We start from the raw sequence: 14,431 nt of genomic DNA, 5'->3' as shown, positions 1-14,431 counted from the left end.
TTTATAATTGGGAGTACTTTTGAAGTGGTAAATGAACTGATTGAGTACCATGAAATGTGTAATTTTGATTATCTGAAAGATTTGATCATTACTTTGTATGGAAAGAGTTGACTAGAAAAAAAATCCATCAAAAATGACAAATTACAATTTTGATGGATAGGCATCCTGGAAAAAAAACAGCAAATCCAAAATCGCATCAAAATCCCACACTCGGCAGGCCTTTCTTGGAATGCTGTTATATTACGTACGTAAATGGGAGAAAATATTTGATTAGATTGGTAGTATCATCTCTGATACAGAAAAATATGAAAGATGAAGGTAGAAAATTTATTTTTGTTAACCATAATGTAACAAACAGCAGTTTCCCTTTTGAAGAGCAAGAGAGGGGGAGATGGGAAATGAGTCATTAGTAACTCTTAATGACCCACATTCAGCTATTATACCATTACAGTTAATTTGTTCCAAACCAATCCTCACACCAACGTAAGATTCTCTGGAGCAGATATTAACTTTTCCAGTATCAGAAAATGTTTATTTAATGCAGAAGTTCCAAGCAGGTGGGGTTGCAAGGCAGTACTCTCATTCCATGCAGTACAGCACCACACTGTGGGGTGGTAGAAGTCAATCTGGAACCAAACTGAAACACATGGAAAGAGCTCAGGGAAACAACTTGGACACAGCAACCAAAGTAGTAGATGACCTGGGAAACAGAGCAATCCAAAATTATGTGTAAGGAAGTTTCCCTCCATTTTCTTTACCCCTCCCCAACAGTTTGTAAAGAATTTTTGAACCATCTAGTACAACAGATGTGAGTAAATTATGAAATTAATTCAATTTAACGAAATGAAGCAAACCTTCATAAATAGGTATAGACAATGTAACCTCTTTACATAAAATCCCATAGTTGTAAGGTAAAAAGGTAAGATTGATTAATAAGTGCTCTTTTTTTAATGAAATTCAAATGAACAATAGAATTTAAGGACAAATTAAAGACATCAAGCATTTTTTTGCTTGATATCTTTAATTCCAGACTATTAAAACAATTGAGAATCAAGACAGGAATTTGAATTACCTAATCACAATAGGGCAAAACAAAGAATCAGTCCAGCATTACCTTGAGCAGATAATATAATATGAGGTAGCAACTGCTCCTTAGGACGTAGGGGATGCACAAGAAAAAACAGAAAATTAAATAATTGACTGTCACCTCCTTCTTCAGCAAGACCCTTCAAGACTTCTGTATAATTTTTGCTCCTGAAATTCTCACACTTTCCTGAATAGTGAGCTACAGAACCAAAGCAAAGCAGTGCAAGTGATCTCATTAAATCCTGCTTTACTCAAGTCATGACAGATCAGCACAATATCTAAATCACTTTAATTCTCCCTACTGTGAGTCTGATAATAGAAAAGTATGCTCATCTGCAAATTTCTTATACAGATGAAGACACACTGTAATTGACCGGGTGACCTCTGAAAAATTATGCTGTTTCCACTTCTTACTTGTAACCCTACCAAGTATCTATAATTCTACAGAGCTGTGTCAGCATAAAATGCATGAAATTGTATTTAAAACTGTGACAACTTTCAGGATTCCCTATGTGCTTTATAGCATATTTTTAATGAGAATTTACTAATGTAAATTCATTAATGTAAATTACATTCTTATAAACTCAGGGTTTTGCATGTATACATAGAAAAGTACATACACACCCCTGTACAAGATCCCAAATTACTTTCATGGAGAAAGCAAAGCAAATTCCTGGCAAAGTAATTTTCCTGGGTGTCATGATCTGCTAGGACAAGCGGGGTTGTGATGGTTCATTTACCGATCCCAAAAGTGCAAAAGACAACCAGCAGGGGACTATCAGGTTAATCACAACACATGCACCTTTTATTGAGTGTCCATGGCAAATGCAATAGAAGGATTAGAAAGGAGAGGAAGGATAGAGAGGGAGCGAGAAAGAGGGGAAGGGGGATATAGCTACCAACAAAGAGGCAAAATTCTTGAGGTCCAGCCAATAGATCCGTCTTGTCTGTCGGGGAGAATTTCAAAGTCTTTTGTTAACTCAGGGGTCTTTTATAGTAAAAGACAATGGAGAAATGAGCCTATAGAAACACGGGTACAGACAATCCATGTTCTGAAGCAGGGCAAGTCAATTTCAGCAGTGAGCGAGACCCATTGTTTTCTTGGTCTAGCAAACACACCTGCAGGCACCACTTTGCAAACATCCTGCTTCAGCCAGGCCAGCACCCCTGTGTTCAGGTTATAGGGGTCTCAGTCTCAGTCCTTTGAAAGGAGCTTCAATCAAGGTGGTTTTCAGGCAGACAGGGCATCTTCCATCGGAGATCACCAAAGTTACCCCAGAAAGTTCATTTGGCCAAGAGGTGGAATAATTCATGTTATTGTGACGAGCGGGTATTGCGAAGCAGGTGCATAGAGCAAGCTGCTCCTTGCCAGGCCCTGCTCGAAGCAGGGCAGTGTGGCGACACAGCAAACACACCTGCAAACCATCACTTAGCGAGCATCCACCTCGCACAGGCCAGAACTCCAGTCAGGGTCTTCAGGATCTCAGTCTCTGCCATTGCAATGATTGTCAGGCAAAAGGAGGGGGAACTTTGGACCGTCTCTTACACTGGGAAAGTGAATTTGTCCCAGTAAGAATGATTCCACCTGAGATATGCCAATCACTGAAAAATTAAAAGTGCTTAAAGGTAGTTCAGGAATTGATCCGAAGAAAATGGAAACATAGGTCTTTTTTTCCTAGACTTCAGCCAATTGTTCAGGTTCATTATCCATTTAACACTAATGCCCAAAGCAAGTTGTGAAACTGTTGGCCAGTGCTGCTCCTGAAAAGTGTTAAGAAAGTGAAAAAGAGTATGAAGTACTTTGATTTTAAGAAAACCCAAAACCAACCAAACAAAAAAACCTCCCAAAAAACCCAACCAAGAAAAACCTTTAGGAAATGGCAAAAATGCATCTTACTCAGAAATCTATCTCTGCTTCACTATGTCCCTGATGAAAATCTCATTCAAGGATTTTCATTGATCACTTGAATCTCATAGGAACTGAGGGGACAAACCATTTTTGACAGGCATTTTCATAAGCTGCCCAGAAGATACTAGTGTCCATCAGCCTAATTCTTGGATCAGAAACCATTAATGCAGAACTGCTTGGTTCTGGACAATATTTTTTTCCTGAGCCTGACATGGTTTTGTGGGGCAATATGGGCAATTTTGTGAGCTTTATGCTGAAATTAATAATAAAGCAATTATTTATGCAGTAAGATTAGAATGCCTTGCAGAAAACAGGACCAGCTACTAATCTTGGATAGTCTCTTATATTTAACTTGTTAAGTAGTAATAATATAAATTGATATTTTAATGAGAAATTTAATAAAGGCATTCAAAACTTTACTAGATGACAGGGGAAGAACCCTGAATAAGTATATATATCATGCTGTGGCTCTGATTTAAAAACAAACAAACAAACAAAAAACAAGACAAAACCCCACAAAAACAAAACAAACAAACAAACAAAAAAGAAAACAAAACCAAAATCAAACTTCCTTCATATTTTTAAATTTGTTTAAAATTTGTGTACGAATATGTTTCTTTAACTAATCTATTAAATGTGTGGAACTAGGAAAATAGTATTTAGTCCCAAAGAAGCTTACATTCATCATTCATAGAATTCACCACAGTCATAAAAATACAGTTTTATAGAAGCACTGTGCAGTTCTACCAGAACCAACCTACTCACTGTGTTGTAAGAAAAGGGGTTTACTTTCCTTAAATGTAGCAATAAGAAGACCAGACAGTGCACAGAAAATGGAGAAAAATAATAAAAGGAAAGAACTCTCCCACTACACACAAAAAAAAGATAAAAACAAGAAAAGGAAAGGTGCCTGTAGGCACGTAGAGGAAAATTTTGTCCTCCTAGAGGAGCACAAACAAAACCATACCTCCCCTGGTTTTAACAATTACTATGTTCCCATTAATAGCTCAAGCAAACTGTACAGTGCATGTACTATCAAACCTGTTAAAACCACTGCTTTCATAGCTATTGGCTACAAGAGCCTCGGAATACAGATTCTTTATAACTGGAAATATTTTGAAAAAAAATTAGACTCAATTTTCATCCCTAGTTTTCCTGAAAAATCTAAATCTACTCTGGTAATAGGAAGTACCTAATAAAGATATATGACTCGTTATTTTCTGTACATTTTAATATTTTCAAGAATTTAGGAACTAAAATCCTGTATGTTCTTTAATAATATATTTCAAAGTAATGCAAAAATGAAATAAAGATTTATAAGTGTTTTCTTTGCAAGAAATTCTTAGCCTCTCTCCCAGGGCACACTTGGATGTGACTATGGGATGTATGAACACTGAAATTTTCTGGACATTTTGTGTGTCAAAACTGTTGAGCACTTCCTCCTGAAAATCAGCTCAACACAAACATTGAAGCTTAGGTAACATGAAAAATTCTGAATCCAAGTCCTTGAATTTGCTAATATTACAAAATATTTTTCATGCCATATGAAGGCTGTTTATGTGCATCCCTCTAGATCACAGCAGCAATGGCCTTCTCACTATAATTTTAAGCTATACTTTCCAAACTGAGATGGTCACTTAATTTCAAGATTGTTCTCATTTATTTGAGGAAGAAGGGGAGTGGTGGGGGGGGGGGGGGGGGCAGGGGGGGCACAGTATTTTCCCCTCCAGAACTCCTTTACATAAGGAAAGATTGACCACAACCCAGAAAAGATCACAACCATCTATATGCTTAAATCATTAGACTGTTAAATCATGAATTTCAAGATCTGTAACTAATGATTATTTATTAAACAGAGAATATTTTCCAGAAATTCAAATTGCAATAAATAAAGCCCTAAAGATCATAAGTTTAATGATGTTTGCATACGCAGCCTGCTTTTCATTGTGAGCTTTAAAGTGCCAAATATTTTTCTGATGAATAGGAAGCCAGGCAAAAACAGCTGAACAGGGAGAAAATACTCCAAAAGGCAACATACAAACCACAAGCCTTAGACACCATCAGAGATGACTCAAAATGAGATTCAAGAGCTACTGAAATATGAGTTAATAAAAGCAACAGGACTAATGCACTTTGTGATGTACACAGGCTGAAATTAAAACCAGAGTGGGAGGAAGGGAATTAACTGAGCTCAAACACAAGGCTCTTCACTTTCTCTTTGGGAAAAATATAATTTGAAAGATTATAACAGGAGGAGTGATGAAGAGAGGAAAGCAGTAGGGAAAAACAATTTTGCAAAAAAAGTGACAAGTATGTCCCCTCTCAATAAGGATCAAGTCTAGCAAAAAAAAAAAAAAAAAAAATTTCTTTCTCGTTCAGTTTAGTGCCAAAACAGTGCATAAAGACAGCATTTGAATTATGAATAACGTATGAATAACATCAATAGCCTGAAAGTGAATTTTCTTGTCTTTTCAAAAAGCCCTCAAGAGACATCACAAAATCTTCTTCAATATTGCTCCAAATGGCAAAATGACTTGTGGACTCAGCAAATGTGCACAGATTGATCAGGCATGTGATACCTCTGGAAAAAGTGGTGGAAAGAATGGGGAAAAGGAAACAGATACAGGCATCCAAACAGACAGGCAACTGGCATGGACATCAAGCAGACTAATACTTGCCACACAAACAATGAAAAAGTAAGAACCTTCCAGTTCAAAGCATCTTCTTTAGTGTAGTATCACATATCTTTTTTTAAAATTTTCAACCAAAAAAAACCCAAAAACTTGCTGTCTACAACCATGATTAAAATCATGACACATCAAATTAGCAATCAGTCATTACAAGATTCTAAAATCAGAATAATTGTCAGTAACCTTTTCTTTCAAGATGAAATAAAGTGATTTAGTTCACTCTATTCAGGTAAAGTTGAGTGTTCTGAGATTATAACTACTTGGACCTGTGAATTAAAATTTAAAGTGAATCTTTAAGTAAATGTGCAAATAAAGAGCACACCCTGACTAACCAAAGAATCCCAGAATGACAGAGCAGTTAGGGTTGGAAGGGACAGATCTGGGGCAGAGCTGCCCAAACCATGTGGAAGACCAGAAGCAATAAGGAGTGCTCACAGCACCTCCAGGGCTGGACACCCCAGCCTGGGAGTAGAATTGGAGAAGCCCATTTGAAGCTGGTGAAGCACTGAGCTGGACTAGAGATGCTAGGCTCTCTTCAGGGCTCTCTTGATATGCAGTGTTGAGCAAAGGATTTGATTCCCCTATGAATTTCATTCCCTATTTATGCTGCCCCAAGCATACAGATTAAACTCTTCCAGGAGCACTCGTCTATTCTGTATGCTGATAGTGTCACATGAGCACAGTCTTGGTCAAAAAGTTACAATTCAGAATTAACAATTTTGAATACAAGACACATTCTGAGGGTAGAGAGAGAAACATGCAGTATCTAGAGAAAATTATGTGGCGGAGGTCAGGGGACTCCTGAATGTAGGCTTAGAGGGATGCAGGAAGAAAGAGGACAAAGGATTCACAAAAGACAGACCCTTAGCAGTAACATCTTACCTTTAAGTGCTTACATGTACAGCCCCCAGGGAATTTAACATCGAATTCTTAACCTCCACTTTGGGAAACAAAAATACAAATGAGCACACAACCCTTGGAAATTTCCAGTGTCTGATTAAAGTGATTTCCACAATGTAAATAAATAACACTCTTTCCCAGGTTCCTTTTATTCCCCTTAAAACAAATCAAGATTTTGATTATTTATGGAAACTACAACAGCAATTTTATGCAGTTCCCTTCCATCTCCAGTGAAGCACACCATATCCAATATTAACACAGCCTTCTGTACAATAAAACATTACAAAAATTATGTATCTTTTTTCCCTTAGTAAAACTGTTGCCACCACCGGCAGCCTTGAATCTGACAACTTTAATTACAATTCAAGGATTTTATTGTCAAATATATTCCCCAGAAAATAATTCTTGCCTTTTCAATGATTCTGACTGATGTGCTGAGCATGGAGTCATCTGTGAAAAGCTGGAATGTATGGGGTAATGCAGATTCTCTTGCATTTTACAGGCTATCCAAAGGCTTTCTGCAAATGCATTTTTAGTGCTTGTTTCTTATAGTATGGTTTATTTTATATGAATCTGCACTGCTTTGTAGCAAATCAGATTCAAGTATATAATTTGTGAGCTACATACAAAGGCAGCAGTAAGAGCATTAATCTGTTCTTTTCAGCATGCTAGGTCTCAAGAAGCTCCTACAATCTAGCATTAACAAGCTATTTATTTCATTTACCTACTTAATGACTGAAGAAAAAAAAAATAAAATGATGATTGCTTGTTTGTTAATGACAGGGTGCTGTGGTTAACCACCGGAAAAACTATCAAGCATCGTAAAATTGTCCTTGGAATTTGACACTTTTAATATCTCTGATGTGTCAGACTAGTAATGCAATAGAACTAGAAAGATCAATAAAGGTTTCACCTAACTCCCAATTAGATAATTTCATGGATTTGAGGAAGAAAATAAAAGTTAACTTGAAAAGATAGAAATCTAAGTATTAAAATATTTTAGATTATTGAACAATGAAATGTGATATGGGTTGAGTTTTGCTATTTTATTATCATAATTTAGCCGCCTTATAAAAACATAGACCTACTTACTTTTTTTTGTGTATTGCCTACGTTTTTGTCCAGCTAGAAAATTTGCAGATCCTTGCAGGTCCTTGCTAGATTACCAATTATTTTCACAAAAATGGAAAAGGAAAGATTTTTTTGATATATTTTGATATTTCCCTTGCTCTTTGCATAGGGAGCCTTGCAGAAGACATGCTGAGGAGCTGCTGACCTTGAAGGGTCCATGTCTCCTCTGCTTGTACTCTGGGCTGGAGCAGGCTGTATGCAGCACAAGCAGCCACTGCAGGGGAACCTGCTGGCATGTCCAATGCCAGCCTGTGCTGCAGCAGTAGGTGGTAGGGCAGAGGGAACATCCCGGCCTGCCAGGAAACTCTGACAGCTGAACAGTTTCCCAAAATAACCTGTAACATTTCCTATGCTTGGGAACAGAAGGGTCTATGCAGATCAAGAGGTGCAGTGAAGTGATTCTGACTGGGGGGCTGCTGCACCCCAAGGAGTCAGTGATCCACATCACAATTGACCTGAGGCCCGTGCTGTGCTGGGCCACCTGTCCAGTGTGGCTTCAGGATGTGTGGGGCTGCTCAAACACCTTGCTTGCAGAACAAGCTCACACAGCTCATCATGATAGTAGAGTCTGCAGGCAGCTCCCCCTTGGTGCTGCAATTACACCATCTGTATGACCTCACCTTTAACTGGAAGTGCTGTAAGAAGCCTTCATGAGAACATCCTGTATGAATGGAGATACTTGCTTGTTAGAAAATTATATATATAGCTCAAAGGATCAGAAAGGAAGAACCTCTCTCCTTGGACAGGATCTCAACAGCCTGCTATGGATATCAATCATGGTATCTCTGATGATTCATGAACAGTATGTTCCCAACATTGAAGGAGACACCAGATTTATTCCAATAGCCTTCTCTAGAGGGCAGATTAGGAAAAAGAAAATAATTATCCCTATATTATTAAAAAGGCTACTTTATTTAACTACATGCTGTTGACTCATCTTTCAAACTGCACCTCAGTGTCTGAGGCTTAGAACTTTGATACAATATTTTTTGACAATAAAAAGAACAAGGAAAATCTCAAAATCTAAAAATTTTATAAGAACTTTGCCAGCAGATCACTACAAGTAAATTACATTTTTGACTATGGAAGTCACTACCTTTCCCCCTGATTTCATCCTGCCCAAAAATCTTGATTAACCTTTGACTACTCAATTCTCAGCTGGTGAACTCTGCAATTAGCATTTGTAGCTTAGTTCTGCAAAGAACAAGAAATGAAGCTATAATATAAACTTACTGTCATAGCAATCTGGAACATCTCACGTGAAGGTATTTGGGACAAAAGTGGGACCCTCCAAGTAAGAATTAGGTTTTTGCATAAGTAATTCAGAAGAGCACCAATGCTGGTATGTGACCAGATGTAACCTACTTTTGCTGTAGGAAGTGCTTAGGAAAGTGAGAACTCTTGAGTAACATCCCTTTCCTAGGCTTTTTCTCCATATTTTGTAGTACCTACAGAAACTTCACCACATAAAAGCATCAGCATTGAACTTGCTGGTTTGCAGGTAGAGAGGCCTAGAAGACAATTAGTTTCTTCCTTTCCAGATAAAGACACAGGAGGGTAGACAGTAAATGAACAAATAAACTTTGCCCAAAATCTTGGGCTTGCACATGAGTTGAAGCCAAACTTCTGGATAGCATTGGTATTAAGATGCTGCAGAGAAAGAAAACTTCAATTATAAATAAGACTATGGATGTAAGAAAGCTCATAGGCTTCAAGTATTTGGCACAGTTTTGAACATCCAAATTCTGGACTTAAATAAAATGAAAGCATCTAAAATTCAGTTTAAAGAAACAACTCCTGTCACAGATTTAAACATTAACATATAGAAAGAACAGACCAGATGTCTTGAAAGGACTTTAGTAGTTTATCAGTAAATATCAAAGTATCTCTGTGTGAATTACAGATCCTGAGAAGCTCCTGTTCTCCCATCTTTTACATGTTTATGTGTTATGTATGATTAGACTAAAAAGAGAAATTTTATGAAGTCTACATGCATTGTTTCCTATAAATAAACAGTAAGATCGATGATTATGCTCACTAATTTCTCTGAGGACTGACACACTAAAAACTGCAAAGCTAATTAATGGCAGTAGATATTGCAATTTACAGATGAAACATCAATCTATCTTGGAATACAAGCAGATTTTTGGAGTTTATGAAGTTTATATACTGCAAATCTACTGAATGGGTTTATGTTCTCTGTAAGCACTTCATTTCATGGCTCTCAATTTTTACAGGGCACTCTGGAAAAAAAAAAATTAGTTTTTATATCTGAGAACACTCATGAATATTATGTAAGAGATGAAGATATAACCATAAAATTACTTTGGCATTCTCCACCCTGGCCTCTCAATTCGATTTTGTTAGGGTTTTTTTTTCCACCTTTGAGGTAAGAGAACATTTTTATAAAGTGTGCAAAAATAAGCAGACATCAATTCTTCTCTTTGCATTCCTGAGTAACACTCAAGCCCTTGAAAAAGAACTGCAGATTGTGTTATGGAGGGTGCTACAGAAGTGAAAAGAAATTCTTGAAGTGATGTAAACATAATTTAAAGAACCTTTGAAGCTCTCTACAATTTCAAATCCAGAAACCCAGGTAAATTAACATTCAGTATTTTCAAAATATTTGCATTGTATACATCAACTTTATTCTGGTGTAAGACTAGCTTTTAGAAGGAAGAGAAAAACCCCATCTACTAGTGGAATAAAATCTTTTATTTGCCTTATCTATTTCAGATAAAAGTTGCCTTCTAAACAGTTAAATAGTTCAGCAAACATTTCAGCCCATATGCCTTTGCTTATGTGAATAATGTTGGTACTGATTTTATTAGCAAAAGAAACAAAACATTGTGGAAACAGAAAAAAACCCTGGTTGACTGTGGAAAGAACAGGATTGAGCAGAAGAATGTTTAGCTCTTCCACAAAGACCTGCCTCAGTAGAACAGTCAGACATAAATATAGAACTGAAAGTTTTAATTCAATATAAAATATTGAATTAAATTCTAGTCTCCGACTAGATTAGAATTTACATCAATCTTTATTGATATAAACAACAAGACAACATAGTTTGGAAAACAGGGACAACCTGGTTCCCAATCAGTTTTAACAAAATACTAAACCTGAATTAAAAAAATACACTGTAGAGATATTAGAGACACATATAACACATGTTATATGTATATCAACAATGTAATATAACAATGTAATATAAAATACCCAAAGAATTTAAGAAGTGTCATGTTCCTTTGATAAACATATTAACTAATAAATACATTTTTAGTCTCCAGAAAAACTTATTCAAAATATGAACTATTATAATAATTCTTTGCCATTGTCTGTATAAGCTGTCTTTGAAAAGGGGCCTAGCATTTATTCATTCCTTGTCCAAACTGAAACAAAAGTGCATATGAATTATGGATAGCAGAAGGAGGATTGCATGATATCTAGAAGTGTAACTCAGGGAAGTCACCGTTTTAACAATTCTTTAAGATTTATTTTACCAGTTGAACATATTGATTGCAAAGCATCGCTTAAGCATATACATGACCATACTAGGTATGATTCTATTGGTCTCAAATCACTTTGTTAGAATTGCATCAGGAAATTCTATTACTTGTTATAACATTTATTGTTACCAATCTGTCTTAACCTTACTCTTTATTATAGACAAAAAGTAATTGTAGCTTACGACTCTACATTAACAGAAGTGTCCCACCTGTAATTTAATTTCTGAACAAGGTCAGTATAACCTTTCACATTTAGTTTCTGTGTTGTAAACAATGCAATTTGTTTATGCCACGCAAGCTGCCTGAGTTTTCACTACTTACATTTCTGCACTGTTAAGTCACTTGAACATAATCAGCCCTTCCTTATTCTAGGCCTCAATGGACCCTAACATTTTGAAATAGCCTTCTAAAGAGTACAAATGTTTGGCCATTCTTTTGCACCAGTGCCAGAACTACAGGTAACAGTATATTTCGAACTAGTGACAGGGTCTCTCCTCAAAAGAACCTCGCTGTAGGAGATGAAACATTAAGCTAAAATAAAAACAACAGTAGTGGAGGTGATAAAGGGTGCATCCATCTTAGGGATTTAAAGGAGACACACAATCTACAATTGAGTGCAATGAAAGACAGAAGATCAAAGAAATAGAAGCTTTTTAAATGGGGCTTTGCTATTGTGACACAGCTCATGATAATAAAGTCAGGAGAGTCACAGGCAGAATACATGAGGGGCTGAATAGTGAGAATGAGTCATCTGGGGGCCACATGGTGGATCCCAACTCAAAAGCACAGGAGGAAGGTGGCAGTGTAACAGGCTGAAGTAACAGCAGAGAATTTGAACACCTGCAACAGTCTTGAGAAGATGTCATAGTCTCTTCCCAATTAAAATTATCTTCATTGGTATAAAGAGCTTTAGAATATGTGTCAAAATAGAGATTATTTTTTTTAATATGTTAATAATTATTCTATTAATTTCTTGCCCTAAAGAGTGAGAATAGTACCAATAGCATAACAGTGAAAGTAGGACATCATGTAGTGAAAAACATTACTTAGAAAAAAACAGTCCAATTTTACTACTGAAGCCTGAAAAGATACTTTTCTAAAGATGCAGTGCTTTGTCTCACTACATACCTCTACTCCTTCATTTTGGAGATGCTCTGCTATTACCCAAGAAGTTTTTAAAGAGTCAGGAAGCAGTATCAATGTTTTTAAATGCACAAACAAGAAAACCATTAAAAGTCATTTTGAAGGGAAGAAACAATACAATCATTGCAATGAGAAAGGACTTATTCAGGTGTACACTTCAGAGACTGTCATCATGCTAATACTTCCTTAATCACATGCTTAAATTCAGGTACCTTTCTGAAAGGACTTAACATTAGGCAAGAAAAGTAACAAGGATTGGCTGTTTCTACCTTTTCAGAGGTGCATGTTAGATTTCAATACTTGCGGGAGGAAAGCTTTTCTGAGAGGGGTCTGGCCAAGCTACTCTAAAGAGGTTTTTATTTTTAACAGCAGTTTACAGTGTATAGAAAATTAGACATATTGAAGTAATCCTTCTATGTTGCCTTTATTTCTTAAGTAATATAATAATGCAACATCCTGTCTAAAGTCAGAAAGGGAAAATCCCTTCTACAGAATCATAGACAAAACAGAATTTTCTTTCACAGATTTTAGCAAAAATCTGAAAAGGAAAGTTTATGACAAAAGGAATATGATTCTGGATCTGAGCAAGACATTTGTTTACAAATAAAAATTGAGGGAAAAATAAAGAAATAACTTCAAATACTGCAATATCATGATAAAAAATAATTTCTGTAAAAACCTACCACAGCTATAGCAAAGATTAAAAAAAAGTCAAAGTAACAGACTATTTTTTTTTACTTTTCTATTAAGTACATAGTAGATATTAAACCGATAATTCATAATAAACTTAATAGCTAGTCTCAGGAAAGTGGGAAAATAAAACAGCAGGAAATAGGAAATTATGCATGAAATTATATTATCTAAGCCTCCCAGTGCATCTGGATTTTATACCTACATTGTATACTATACTGTAGTAGATGTTGTGGGTCCCTTGGCAATTTGCACTGGACCTAACTATGCTTCATCAACTACCATAAGGATGTAAATTTTACCTCTTGTCTATTTATTTTTCCCCCTACTTAGCAAGGGAATAGCATTAAAGTTTAGTGTGGTGTTACAACAGTGTTGCAAAATGCCAGTGAATTATTTTGTTTTTAAAACAAGCAGGTTGCCTGCTGGATTCATAGTCATTGCTCCTGTTGTATGTGTGAATGCAAGCACTATGGCACGCCTTGTCCAGGTGAGCTTACCTGCTCTGCACCTCCTTCACACCATCAGGGATCCAGGTAGGGCTCATACTTGAATGATTGCTCGATCCTTAATTTCCTACATGAGGTGTTGACCTTGGTTGGCTGCCCAGCACCAACACAGCCATTCGCTCACTCTCTGTCCTTCCCAGGACAAGGAGGAAATGCCTTTCCTCCCAGTCATTCTCAGACTTTAATGTTTACAGGGCTGTTTCCCTTCTTCACTCTTGTTTGTGAAATGCCAATGCATTCAGGCATGGCAGACTTCTTGGTTATCTGCTTTAAACTGCACCAATGCCCCTTCTTAAATTTCATCACTCATAATCTTCCAGTCTGACTTCTCCCCTCTTCCCACCACCACTACCTTTCTCCCCTTGCTCTCCCCCCAGTTCTTGTGCTTTTTACTTAATTCTTCACATTCAAAAGATACATGAAGTGCAAAAGGCTTACATCAAGGGATGCTGTCAATTATATATTTACATCTAGGAACAGGGTTTGGTTACTGTTGCAAAAACATGCCATTCAAGAGCAACCTCATTTCTTACATAAAAATAACCCAGTAATTTGTTCACTTAGTCCTCTCTGTGTTTAAGGCTCTCCTTTTCAAAGAAGCCTTTAATATTTCTTGTCTATTACTGAAAATTAATTTTTTGAAATTTGGTTCAGGATTAGACATCAAAGGTTTACTACCTCAGATGGCATGTGTCAAAGTTTTTTGAAAGCACTTAAAAACTACACTTTGCAATTATTTTCTCCTAAAACAATAAGCTTTATAAATGCCACCTCATACAGGAAATATTACAAGAGTACCACTGTTCTAGTCATTCAGTTTGTTAAGCATATTTTGCAACATTGCCAAGTATACTCCAAGTTAATGAT

The 14,431-nt window shown here is 36.4% G+C and overlaps 1 long non-coding RNA gene across 1 annotated transcript; it reads right to left on the bottom strand.

The window, feature by feature from the left end:
- Positions 1-1,869: 1,869 nt before the first annotated feature.
- Positions 1,870-10,716, bottom strand: LOC146768263 (uncharacterized). The gene is made up of 3 exons (XR_014952519.1): positions 7,678-10,716; positions 6,568-6,625; positions 1,870-2,847 (listed from the first exon to the last, which is right to left on the bottom strand). It is a non-coding gene; the product is annotated as an uncharacterized LOC146768263 (long non-coding RNA).
- Positions 10,717-14,431: the final 3,715 nt, after the last annotated feature.

Source organism: Lonchura striata, chromosome 2 (assembly GCF_050655825.1).
Source record: "Lonchura striata isolate lonStrDom1 chromosome 2, ASM5065582v1, whole genome shotgun sequence".
Lineage (NCBI taxonomy): Eukaryota > Metazoa > Chordata > Aves > Passeriformes > Estrildidae > Lonchura > Lonchura striata.
This window is presented reverse-complemented; position numbering and strand designations above follow the sequence as displayed.